This window comes from Gallus gallus, chromosome 1, assembly GCF_016699485.2.
Source record: "Gallus gallus isolate bGalGal1 chromosome 1, bGalGal1.mat.broiler.GRCg7b, whole genome shotgun sequence".
NCBI classification, from domain to species: Eukaryota; Metazoa; Chordata; class Aves; order Galliformes; family Phasianidae; genus Gallus; species Gallus gallus.
In genome coordinates, this window is record NC_052532.1 from 147,688,990 (window position 1) to 147,701,953 (window position 12,964).

The 12,964-nt window shown below is 35.7% G+C and overlaps 1 protein-coding gene across 21 annotated transcripts in view; it reads right to left on the reverse strand.

Annotated features, from left to right (window-relative positions):
• GPC5 (glypican 5) overlaps positions 1–12,964 on the reverse strand; it is a 676,292-nt gene that overhangs the window by 345,121 nt on the left and 318,207 nt on the right. The window lies entirely within an intron of this gene.

The following is a 12,964-nucleotide window of genomic DNA, read 5'->3' on the forward strand; positions in this document are numbered from 1 at the left end:
CTAAGCAATTACACTATTTGTTATTCTAAATACAAAAGAAAATTTACCACATATTGACAAAGCTGATTTTTAGCATATCAATAGTACATAAAATAGTCTACACACTGAGGACTGTTTTTAAGGCTGGCACAGAAAATAAGCTGAACACTTTCAAAGGCTGACGTGGAATCCATAAAATGGATTTTAGTGAAATTAGTAAAAACAAGAACAACTGCCATGACTTCGCAAGAATTATTTGGAAGACTAGGATACGAATATCGTCTTGATATTTCACTTCTGAGTTTAAGAATATCTTCCCTATTCAGTGTCTTGTACAGATTTACTTATGTAATTTAACTGTAGCGTCCATGCAAAGATATCTAGTCAGTCAAATGGACCATGTCCATTGCTCACTGGCCAGCCCTAATCTTCTCCTCTTCCCCTAGAAATTTGTTCTTTAAGACAGTCCATGCTCACTGTCTTCCAGACAGTATCAGTTGGAAGGGTCGTAACCTCCAAGAGCATACTATCATTTAATACTTAAGTTAATCTTATGGGAGTCCTTAGGCTGGCCCTGTGCAATTTACCTGTGTGGATACAGCCATCCAGTCTAGCAGGGTAACATTTTGTGAATTAAGTACCATATTACAAAAATGATACTGACAGAAGACTATGACATTCAGTAATTATCACATAGCTGTTGACATCTTGGATTCAAACACCTGAGGTTTCTAAACTCAATTGCATACAAAAGAGAGAAGAGCGAAGTCTACAGTTGTAAGTCCAGACACTCTTCATTGCAATAATTAGTCTCACTGAGAATCTAGTCCTAAAACATCAAAAGCAAAAGGCTTGATGAAAAGCTTGTTAAGAATAATTAAGCAACTTTATCTGATTACAGAAGGTTGTGAATCAGATTCTAAATATGTGGAATAGGTGTCATCTGACACAGTGGAAGTTGTAAGTTGAAGAGCACAATTGTTTTATCATCCGTAAAGGCAGATTAATAATTTAGTATGTGGAATTCAGACTAGAAGTCATTATCAGAAGTAAAAATCAATAGATTGGAAAGGAATCATAGACAGACATTTCAGAGTATGACATATATTATATTAAGAAGTGCAACTCCCACCTAGGAGAAAAGTTGAAAACTGAATTATATGCAACTTGTTTACACAAAATATGAGGAAATACTACTGAACATTAATATTTTCTTTTTCAATTTCAAATTCATTCTGAGTTCCAAGTAGGCCACAACACAAACAGTCTGGAATTCATCGTTCGTATTTTTCCTCAGTGAAATACTTTACAATCAGACATTGTTCCTTACAGAGAAATCAGCAGAATAGAACGTATTTATTAATTTAAATCAGTGTCACTAATGCCAAGACCTTTAAACTATCTGCTTCAGTTAAGAAAAAAAAAAAAAAAAGGTATGGACCACTGGTGATGCTACTACTGAGAAAAAAAGAAAAAAATTAGAGGAGAAATGTATGTTCTGATGGCAATTTGCCTCTGGAGGGTAGAGAGAAAAAACAACTTAAAAATATAAGAATAAACTCCATGGTCACTGTTCCATAGTTTTGAATATTCTGAATTTCCTTCCAAGATATTCCCTTTTTTCTTTTTTTCTTGTGACTGCTAGTGCAAGAAGGGAACAGAAAAAATAATAGCACTGTAAGCAACCAAAAGCTCCCATAATGCTCATGTAAGCGCACTTCAAAGGGAACATGGGTATTCACATGTTGAGGACTGAAACAATCAGCTAGTCACCCTCTCAGACACATTCAAAATAAAAACACTTGCAAACTAACCTGGCAGATAACATTATCATTTAAAGCAGATACAGATTTTTAATTTAACCCCTGTCACTGGCACATTTACTGTCTCCTGGTTATCCACATTTCAGGAACCCCCCAGTCAAAATGATTCTATCAGTCCAGAGGCATAAGCAAAGGGTTGTTTCTCAAGTCAAATAATTACCTGCCTTACCCAATCTGGACTGACTTGAGTCTTCGAGCCACATGACAGGGACAACACAGCATTATGCGGGAAAGACAAGTTGCCTTATGTAATATCTCAGCTACAGCTCCCTCCCTTCCTATTCTTATTTGCTGTAACTAACTGAATGCACTTCTTCACTGAGATTACATTGATGCATGTCTCTCCATAGAGCAAATGAAAACTCAAACAGAGAAAGAATCTCCCTTGTAAAGGGAACTGACTGAAAAATAACCTGAATAAAGATTTGCTCTTGTTATTGCTAAGTAAATGAGGACTGAAAACCAATTCTACTGCTACTTAATTTTCAGTTCTGTAGGTAACACAGTGTATGGGAATTGCTGAATCACAGCCTGAACCTCTGATTGACCACCTGAGGTGAGCAATGAGTCAGTCGTGGGAGCACAGGTGAAGGCAATTCACCTGTGTGACTGGAAGGGGTGGAGCCAGGATTCACAAGACTGAGTGATTGGCTGATACAGTTCAATACAGGTAAAAGAAAGTAGCATTGAAGAAAAAAAAAATCACCTAAGCCATGCCTACATGATGGTCAGGACTAACAGATACAATTGATAAGAAGATTTTGAAGAAAATTTTTCAAATCTCAAGAAAGTCAGCAAAATTCTGATGATATTTCAGGAACTGTTAGAAAGGGTCTAACAAGCAAGGTGCAAATACTGGAAGAATGTAATAGGAATGGAGCAAAGATGGTGATTAGGATCGCGTTCTCCCAAAATAACATCCACTATTGCTATTGTTTAGATAGATAGATACACATACATACTCAGCAGATCATTCATCTAAACTGAAAGGATATTTCTGGTGTTCTTAAACATTTAACATTAAAGTGATATAGGTTTGCAGGGAAATGATAGGACAGAAAGTCCTATACATATAATTAATTAACACTATATCAACTGGTTGTTTAAAAAGAAGGTAGAAGAATGTTAAAAAATAAAAGTAGAAAGTCTTTGAAAAGAAGAACAGCTCTGATTTATAGCTGGAATAAAGAAGCTGCTGAATTTCCATACATTTTAATATTTAAAAGCTGTTGGGTTCGTTTCTAAGTAACATCACATCCTGATGTGGCATCATAGAAAGGTTTGCAATACTGTGTTGGTCCAAATGCATACACATCTGATGACAAATTGATTGTATATAACCACTTCACTGAGTTTGAGGCGTTTTAATGAAAAGCACAAGGGGACACAAATGTAATGTAAATATTTGCAGAGAAGTGACTCAGATTTGAATTTGAAACTGCATTTGAGCATTTGAAAGAGGGAAGATTTAGGTTGGATGTTAGGGGGAAGTTCTTTACAAGGAGAGTGATGAGGTACTGGAACAGGCTGCCCAGAGAGGTTGTGAATGCCCCGTCCCTGGAGGTGTTCAAGGCCAGGTTGGATGGGGCCCTGGGCAACCTGGACTAGTAAATGGGGAGGTTGGTGGCCCTGCCTGGCTGGGGGGTTGGAGATTCATGATCCTTGAGGTCCCTTCAAACCCAGGCCATTCTGTGATTCTGTGTGATTCTGTGATTTGGATTGAAAATGAAAGCTGAGCAGGAGGGACGAAAACAGATTAGACCAGAGGAAGTTATCTTTGAGCAACATGTCCTTGAGATGCGTAGCCATAACATTCGCGAATTCTAGGAATAATTTACACTTCAGATGCTTAAATCTTGAAAAATTGTAAAGAATAGATCAGATCTCAGAAATTCTATTCCTTTAGTCTTTCACGCTTTCCCTCCCCATTAATTTGCCATTTTTCTTTCTTGTTTCAGTTTAAAAACTAACAAATGTCATGACAGCATTAATTAGCAGAAGACATTTTAAGAAAGCATTATTCACTCATCCTTTTGAACATTCTGAATTAAAGGCCAAAAGATGTGACAAAGTTAATGGTTGAGCTGTTTGCAATTTTTATATAGCCTCCAAGTCAGTGGTACTGTTCTAACAAGTTTCTGCCACATACACATCATGGTTTACTATAATGCAACACTGGAAAAAAAGTCTTTGCATGAATAGCTTTTTCTGGTACAACAGTCAGGAAATAATGGTTCCAGCCTTTCACGGCACCAGGAATAACAAAGGTTCATGCACTGTGTGGTTGCGGGCCTCTTCCTCTGGACAATTCAGACATTTGGCTGTAAAGTCAAGTATGCTACTACTGATCCACTAGCATATATCCAAAGTTTTACTCTTCCTGAATACAACCCAGTTCTACTTCAACCAGATTAAAAGATTGAAATATGGATGGAAATATTTAGATCTTTCTGTTTGTTGTTGATCATTATCTTAATGCAACGTAAACTTACATCAACTTAGAAAATAAGATGGAAAATAAAAACCTTTGCAGTCTATGACTTATATCCACTGTGCTAATATCTATAATGGCTGACCAAGGATCTTGTAACTGTTATTTTATCAATGACCCCCAATACTGATATTAATATTAAAAATGTAAGTAGAACTGGTTGCAAATAGAACACATCCATGACAGAGTTCATGATATAAGATCAAGTAAACCTTTTAAAAAGGCTGCTGTGTGACAGTACTCAAGTGGTACAGAAAAATGCTTTTACTGCTTCTATAACATATATGGCTTTCACAAATAACATTTTTACTAAGAAATATTTTATCAGTGATATTATAGCAACAATATCAGTGGAATTCATAATACCATCTACGGAAGGGAAAAAATGTACATAACAAATATCTGATTTTTATCCACAATAAGCCAAAAAAATTATCTTTTGAATTTCATGATAAAACTTTCATCATTAATGATCCATATTGATCTCCTCAGTCATACAAAAAAAAAGTCACATTTCAGGGTTGACAAGAAAATATTTCTTTTAAAAAAAAATAATTAACTAAAAGTTTTTTTTTCTGTAGAATAACTTTCTATGGAAAAGACATATGACATTTGACTGTTAAAATTAATTTTAACAGAAATGACACACTGAAATGTATACCTGAGGGAAAAAGTTTCTATTAAGATTTCTTTAAATTACAAGTGTTAACTTCAAATATAATTTATCATAGTATCACCAAAGTTGGAAAAGATCTCTAAGATCATCCAGTCCAACCATCCACCTGTCACCAGTATTTCCCACTAAACCATGTTCTTCAGTAAAACTTCTGCTACTTGCTTGTAGAATGCCTCATGTCTCTCTTCATCCTAGTTAGGCAGTCTGTAACAGACCCCCACCAGAACGTCCACCTTGTTGGCCCTTGCCCTGTTCCTTACTGACAGAAATTCAACTTCATCATTCTGAGCCTGAAGCTCAACAATATCAAAACTTTCTCTAACATAGAGAGTCATGCCAACACCCCTCCTTCTTTGCCTATTCTTTTGGAAGAGTTTATAGTCATCTACTGCAGCACTCCAGTCACAGGAGTGATCCTACCATGTTTCTATAATGGCCAATGAGTCATAGTTTGCCTACTACATAATGGCTTCCAGCCCTCCTGTTTGTTGCACACTCTGCATGCTTTGATGTATATATGCTTCAGCTGAGCCCCTTGCCTCACCCATTGTCCCATTATCATTCCCCCTTAGCTCATCTCTAGCAGGCCTGGCTTTATCCCCTTCATACCTATCTTAAAGTCCTCTCAATGAGACCTGCTAGCTCCTAAGGTAGGAGCAATTTCCCCCTTTCTGATAGGTAAGGCCTACCAGCAGACATTAGGCCAGGCATCAAGTAAACCACCCCATGCTAAAAAAAAAAAAAAAAAAAAAAAAAAAAAAAAAAAAAAAAATTTTTTGCAATTGCACCAGCCTCTCAGTCACATATTTATGACAAGGATCATACAACATTTAGGCCATACAACATTTAAGTACCGTTACAGTACTTAAATGATGGTAGCTAGTAGCTCACGCAAAACTTAGCAATGAAGTCATATTAATATTAAGAGTACTTGTATGTGGATTGCTATGTCACAGCTGTACCAGTGATTGAGTACCAGGTAAGAAGGAGTGGTTAACATAGGGTGTACAGGTGCAAGCAATGCACCTACTCATTCTCATTTACAGGGGTTAGCAGCAAAGGGAACAGGATCTCTATTCAGAGATTGCGTCTTCTGGGGACTTTGCTGACTTACGAAAGGGTAAGCCACTTGCCCCTGTATCATATTCTGAACGATATCTTGTCAAATACCTTTATAAGTGCATTCATATCCTGGTAGATGGCAATACCATTGCCTTCCCTTGCTTCACAATACTTAACCGGAAAAAAGCAAATTGTCTACTATCACACTTTTCTGTATTTAAAATTAACACCTGTAGTGCAATAGCTAGTACAGGAATGACAGCGGAGCAGCAAGTGGCTGCAGCAAGTGAAGATTTGCTCAAATGCAACAGCTGTAGGTACAGAAATAAAGGAAAGAAACTTCTTACACTTGGACGGCCTCAGGTATACAAGGATCTCTAGCAAGATACCCTTCCCTCTACTGCTAACACTTAAATGAGGTCTGGAAAGGGGTCGATCCTGGCTTCACCCCTTCTGGTCACTCAGGTGCTTTGTATGCACCTGAGCTCCTCTGGCTTGGTCCTCCTTCCCACCAGGTGCTCCTTCAGGCCATGACTTAGAATTTCTGCTACAACACCAAAGCATTTTATCTTGCTATTAAGAAAAGGCATCATGGCCAGACAAAAGAGAAACATGGTACTTAATTTAAAGGCTTTATTTTAAATGGACAGAATACAGACCCCACTTGAGCTAAACATTTAACTATATGTTTAGCTTTCTGAATATTTCCATTGCAGTCAATGAGATAATTCAAATGCTTCCAAGATGAAAAGAACATGTTGAACATTTTGCCCTGCTGAACAATCAGAGCAATGAATAGCATAAACACTTTGAACCTGATTCTCAATAACTGCAGAGATTTACAAGGCATTAAATAAACAGAGCACTAAAAATTGTTTAAATGCAAAGTGGGGAAGAAGTGCAACCATTTAATCATTATTTTCTCTCTGTGGAAGCAAAAAGAAATCACTTGCAGTCATTAAGAAGACTATGGTTACACAGTGCTTTGTACAAAATTCCATTCATTTCTATCATACGAGGTAAATGTTCCATTAAAATTGAGATAATAGTTTCTGTAAATTTCATAATGTAGTAAGATCAAGAAAAACAGTTTAGCTATTATTAAATTAAAAGTCATCTTACAGTTTTTCTCAGAGATTCAAAGATATTCAAGAAGCTAGTAAGATATGAAAACATAATAAAAAGGATTTGAAAGTGATGTTATTTAAGCATTGAAATAAATTATGCACAGCAATGACACTAGTGAATATAATCCATTCTGAATTTCTAACTTTCTTATTTTTTTATTAAATATATGAACTGGCTTCTACTGACATTTTGAAAAGCTGTATTTAGAGTCATTCCATGTTTTAAATTATTCCAGATTGAAAGGATTGATTCATGTCCAGTTTATCTGATTTACTTCACTGCCAGATGGATACAAAGAGACAGGAATGTTCTGTATGGCCAGCTGTGCTGCTGGGTATGAATAAATGACTGAAGTGTTTTATATATGGCACCTGTAGCAGTTTTCAGTAATAAGAACATTGTAAATCAGCTTAATAAGTAAATTTAACATTTAGTTTGTGATAATTATTTTTCTTAAGACTACGGGAAAAGAAAAATGTTTCTTGATTTGTGTTAGCAGTTATGGGATAACAGATTCTGCATACACTTTGAACAGAGAGTCTCATTTAGTGTAATCAAATACAGAATGCAAGCAAAGCCATTAATAATGTATATGGGTTAAATATCTATTTATGGGATATATATCTAAGTGGGAATATGCAAGTTTTTAAAAATCCAAAAGATAATGATACAAGAAACAATCGATTCTGACTTAAATTCAGCATTTCAGTCTGCAATTTGAGAGAAAACTTAATCTGGAGTCACAAAGTTTCTCATAAAACTGTCCTTGCCAAATGTAACTCCCATTGAGCAGAGCAATGCTCTAAAACTAAAACAAACAAACAAAATCATCCCAAAAGAAGAACGTGCATTTAAACTGTTTTTATTTTTCTGTTTTCATCACATTCTGCTTCACAATAATTTATAAGGTGAACACAGGAAAAAGATCTGTAGCTCAAAGAAAAGAGCATTTTTATCTTCAGCATTTTTTCTTTATCACCATCCATGCAAATACTCTTTAAAAAGCTCCAGTTTATCCTTAACCCTGATATCTATTCTGCAACCTACAAATCAGTGTCTCATTAGTTCATTCAGTACAATTTCTTTTTTAAACTGAATTTTAATAAATTTGTGCTATTACTCTTGGCCTAATGCATTAAGTACATTAGATTTGCACCTGTAGATCTGTAATGGTTGCCTTTTTTGTACACTTAGAAATGAAATGATGAAGTAAAAATCTAGGAACTACTACTGTAGAAATAGTATTAGTAATTGTTAAAATAAGTCTTTAGTTTATTCTTAGTTTTGAGGGATTTGAGGATTTACTTTGTTCTTTTTCTGAACAGGGTATTTATATAAAAGTAATGACGAAAACTAAAGCATATACTAACTTAAGTTGGCAAGGAAGAAAGTTAGAAAGAATATGTAGAATTTCAATAGCCTAATACCTCATTGTTATTGATGGAACTGTAGAGTCCACAAGTCTGGGAAACCTATCAGCTAGACGTATGGTTTGTACACTTTATCTGTTCAAAGTATTAAAGAGATTGTATGATTTTTTCCTAAAGCCATTTATAACTGAGCATCTATCTGCATCAATGTAAACTGAAAATAATCATGACACTAGTGATGATTATTTTCAAAATAACAACACACAAAAGAGTGTGTTGTGCCACAGAAGTCCTCTCCTGCAATGTTCAAGAAAAGACAAAGTTGATTTATTGAAAGTCCATGCTGGCATCTGCTGCCTCTGAAGCCAAAATCTCTCTCTCACATTGTGAAAGAAAAAAATGACAAAGCATCTTTAAGCCTACTGCTATCACTAGAATTAGGAAAGTATTTGGTTCTTTATAAAGTACTATTCAAAATCTTAAATGAGCTGAGAGAAGGCATGGAATGTTTTAAGGCAGATCCACTCACATTAAAACTGAATCACAGAATCACCACAAATCTTATCTTGGTCAGGTGTGTTTTGCTTGCTGAGTCCACTGATTTTATTTTTATCTTTTTAATCTAAGAAAAAGTGGGAGGGCAGCAAATAAGGAGAAAAAAAGTAGAGAAATTTTCTATTGCCTACCTACAAACTGAGGCCAGAGATGAATACTAAAGGTATAAAAACAGCAGCATATCTATAGTCTGTTGTTTCTGCTCCTCTAAAAGGTAAATGAGTAGTTAGGAGCTGGAAGTGAAAAATCAACAGATGAAATGTAATCGAAGGAGAACCACCACCTTGGGAAAACCATACCAGTGTTTCCTATTACTATGGTAGCTCTGAGGTTTGGAAGTCTCAAAATATCTTTCTCAAATCATGAACAATTTCCACTGAGGGGATATCGGCAGTACTGGAGTGGCTGGAGTTCAACATAAAGAATGGAGAGATGCATAGACACCCTCTTGTAAATTCAGTAACTAAACATGTAGAAGGAGCACATGGGAGGCCTAATTACAGAGCCTGAGGCATATTGTCAGATTTCCTGTTTGGCCATTTATTTAAGAAGAGCCCTGAATTGTTCCAAGTACCAGGGCAATGAATCCTGTGAAATGTTAAGTACAGGAGCATGCTCTGAGGTATATCCTCCTATTGGAACAAAAGCTAACAAGAATAAGCAGTGTTAGAAACCACTGACAAATTTATAATTATTGAACAGTAGTTACTTAAGGATGTTGCACAGATATTCCAACTAGCAGTTTCAGATTCTCAATTATATGCAAAGATTAAAGCATATCTATGCATTGTATATACTCACCATTAGGAAATGACATGATGTGCTATCATGGCAGTTGACGTTTGTAACTCATTTTTAATCCCTTAAATAATTTTGACCTGTATTAATCAGATAAGTAAGCCGATGTGTGCAAAAATGTTTTAATGATATTATATTCTCAGCACATTCCATATTCATTTAGGCTCTACTGAGACTGTCACTTGGGAACACTTCTGATTTCCCAGACTACAGTGTTAATATCAGCCATACTCACTTCATCTTGGGGGATGAAAAGGGGTAATACCTGATGTTGAGATCATGCTACAGGTAAAGGAAAACCCTTTGTTGTGAAAGAAATGCAGACTGAGCTGAACCATGCTCAAGAGTCTTAGTTGGAATCATATGGTGACAAAGATCTGTTCTGTCCCAGCTTGCCAGAGCATAGAACATAGCCTTTTATATCTGTTTTTAGACATAAGACCTTGTTTATGCATTATGAAAACACACTCAGACTTGGTTTCAGTGGAGTACAGTTGTGCTTATGGTCTTCTACATGCCGATATGCTAGCAAAATATATTCAGAAATTATATTGTATATATATGTACTTTAACATCCTAACTATTTCTTCCAGATATCTTTCTTGAAACTATATACAAATTCAATTTCAAGAGATAATAGTTTCCATATTTCATCGGCAGATTACAGATTTCATCTTTGTAATAAGTGAATTTTTCAGAGATCTGCCAAGCAGCCATACACCAGGATCTTATATTCATACATTACAATTCATTTCGAATAATTCCTCTGATTAAAAGACTGAACTTCTGACAATATGTCTCTGACTGTACATTTGTTCCTTAGGGCTCTCCAGAGCTGTAAAACATAGCTCAATAAAAAGCTTAAAATAAACTTATGTTGTTCGCCATTTAGAAAAACATTGTCTAAACTGTTCCAAAAATCTAAAAGGATATATTCACCAGTATCTTAAATATTTCTGTACAAAACTATTTTGATTTTTCTTATTTTACCGCCAGTATCTTTAAATACATGGAGAAGCAGATCTGGTCTGTTAATTTAGTTAATGCAGAAAACTGGCCTATGTAACAGATAGCACAGCACTCCTGTGAATTTTAATTGATTTAGTCTGCTGTACTATACACAATCATACTGATACTTCAGAATAATCAGCCAGTGCTCTGAGTGAGCAGGAGCTGTGCTCTGGAACCTTTCCCCACCAGGATCACAGCTTCCGTACTTCTAAATTAAAGAAAGGTTCTTACTGATTCTCTTGAACAAAACCATAAAACTAAACTATAAAATATGAAATGGAAATTGAAATCCATTTCTGTTGGAGAAAAGGGAGAAGAAAGTCAGCAGATTCTTTAGTGGTGTTCTTGTGCATATACCTTTTTATATGAGCTGTGTAATCAATCTCTGCATTATCATACTCACTTTACATTTACCCATATGACTGATTTAGAAATGAAATCACTGTCACATGAGGGCACTCGACAGAATTACTATGCCCTTCCTGCTATCTTCTGCACTACATTTTTAATATTTGGTGGGTTTGGTTTTCTTTTTTTTTTCTTTTTACCTATTTATTTTAGCTTTCTCTGACCAGCACCACCACTGTTCCCAACTGTGCTGAATATTTTGCACGCGGTTGAGGTTCAATTTTCATTATTCAGCCACAATTTACCTCCTAAGTACTCCTAATTTATGAAGTTGCTGCACAGCACACTATGTTTGGGAATATGCAGTAATGTGCAGAAAATACGGTAATACCCTTTTCTTCATGTTGTATTCCAAATCTATTTCTTTTAGATATCTTTGCTGCATTGGTCTTGATTGAGTATGAGGAATTATAGGTTAATCCTTACCACAGTTTTTCCATGAACAGCAGCTGAAACAGTTGATTTTAAAATAGCTTTTGTAAAGTAAAATAAAAACTTTTATAAAGCAGATTTTACAACCATTTAGTTCTGCTTTGTTAGCAAAACTGAAAACTGCAAGGATCACATTCCAGTATGTCAGAAACTTCTGGTGCCAAACCATGAAGTGAACAGAAATAATATAAAAACAGAGGTCGTTAGACGGAATAATTCTAATATGCGTTTCCCGATGCTCCTCTAAATTATAAAGTCACAGTAAATACTGCTTTCTTCTTGGGTAACATTGGTACTCAGTGACTCACGGTACTGGCAGGAATGTAGTGTATGGGTCCTTGCTAGATTTGTTCCAACTCCCATACAGGAGGAACCCATTACCTTCATAACCTGGACTCTCCCATTCCTGCACCGTGCCTGCACTGTATAGTCCCCTAACAAGAGCTTACCTTCACACCATCAGCTTTCCCTACCACTCCTTCAAAGGGGTACATGGGTACCCTCCCGATCCATTTAACTTCCTGACATCCTTGTTACTGATAGTTGTCATCACCTATGTGAAGTAATGTAATTCCAAAGCCAGAAGTCAGTACCTCCATATATTCAGTTATCCCTCTGAGATTTTTTGAGCCTCAAAAATTTAGATTTAGGACTTCCAAAAAGGCAATTATTAATCATTTATTTATTATTAATTATCAAAGGCATCCACCCTGAAACTCAAGAGAGCTTCTCAATGCAGGCACTGGGGTTTTACAGATATGTTTCCTATAATGTTTCAAAATTGCTAGGAAGTCTGTAGGATGTCTGAACCACCATTTTTTATAAACGATTTATAAATAAGTGGTGCCATATGCTCATCTGATTACTCAGAATTTCAAAATTTAATCATGAGAATCATGATTATATCAGAACAGCCCAACCCAGAACAGTGAAAATAAGTTTCTATGTGTTTGGATGAGGGAAATTGTGTTGATCTATTTCAACATTCTTTCAAAATAATTGTTCCTCAATTGCTTGTCAGTAGGTACCTGATAATTCTAAAGGCAGAGGTAAATTCCAAACTAATTTGACGCAATTTCTGTGGAAATCTTTGGAAATCAATAACGAACATCCATTTCAAAAGGTAGAAAGGAGAGATCAGTTGTGTTTAGCTATGATTAACTAACTATAGAAACAATGTCTTAACAGAGTAGAAAGTACATGAAGGAAGTGGGAGTGTTCAAAGGATCAT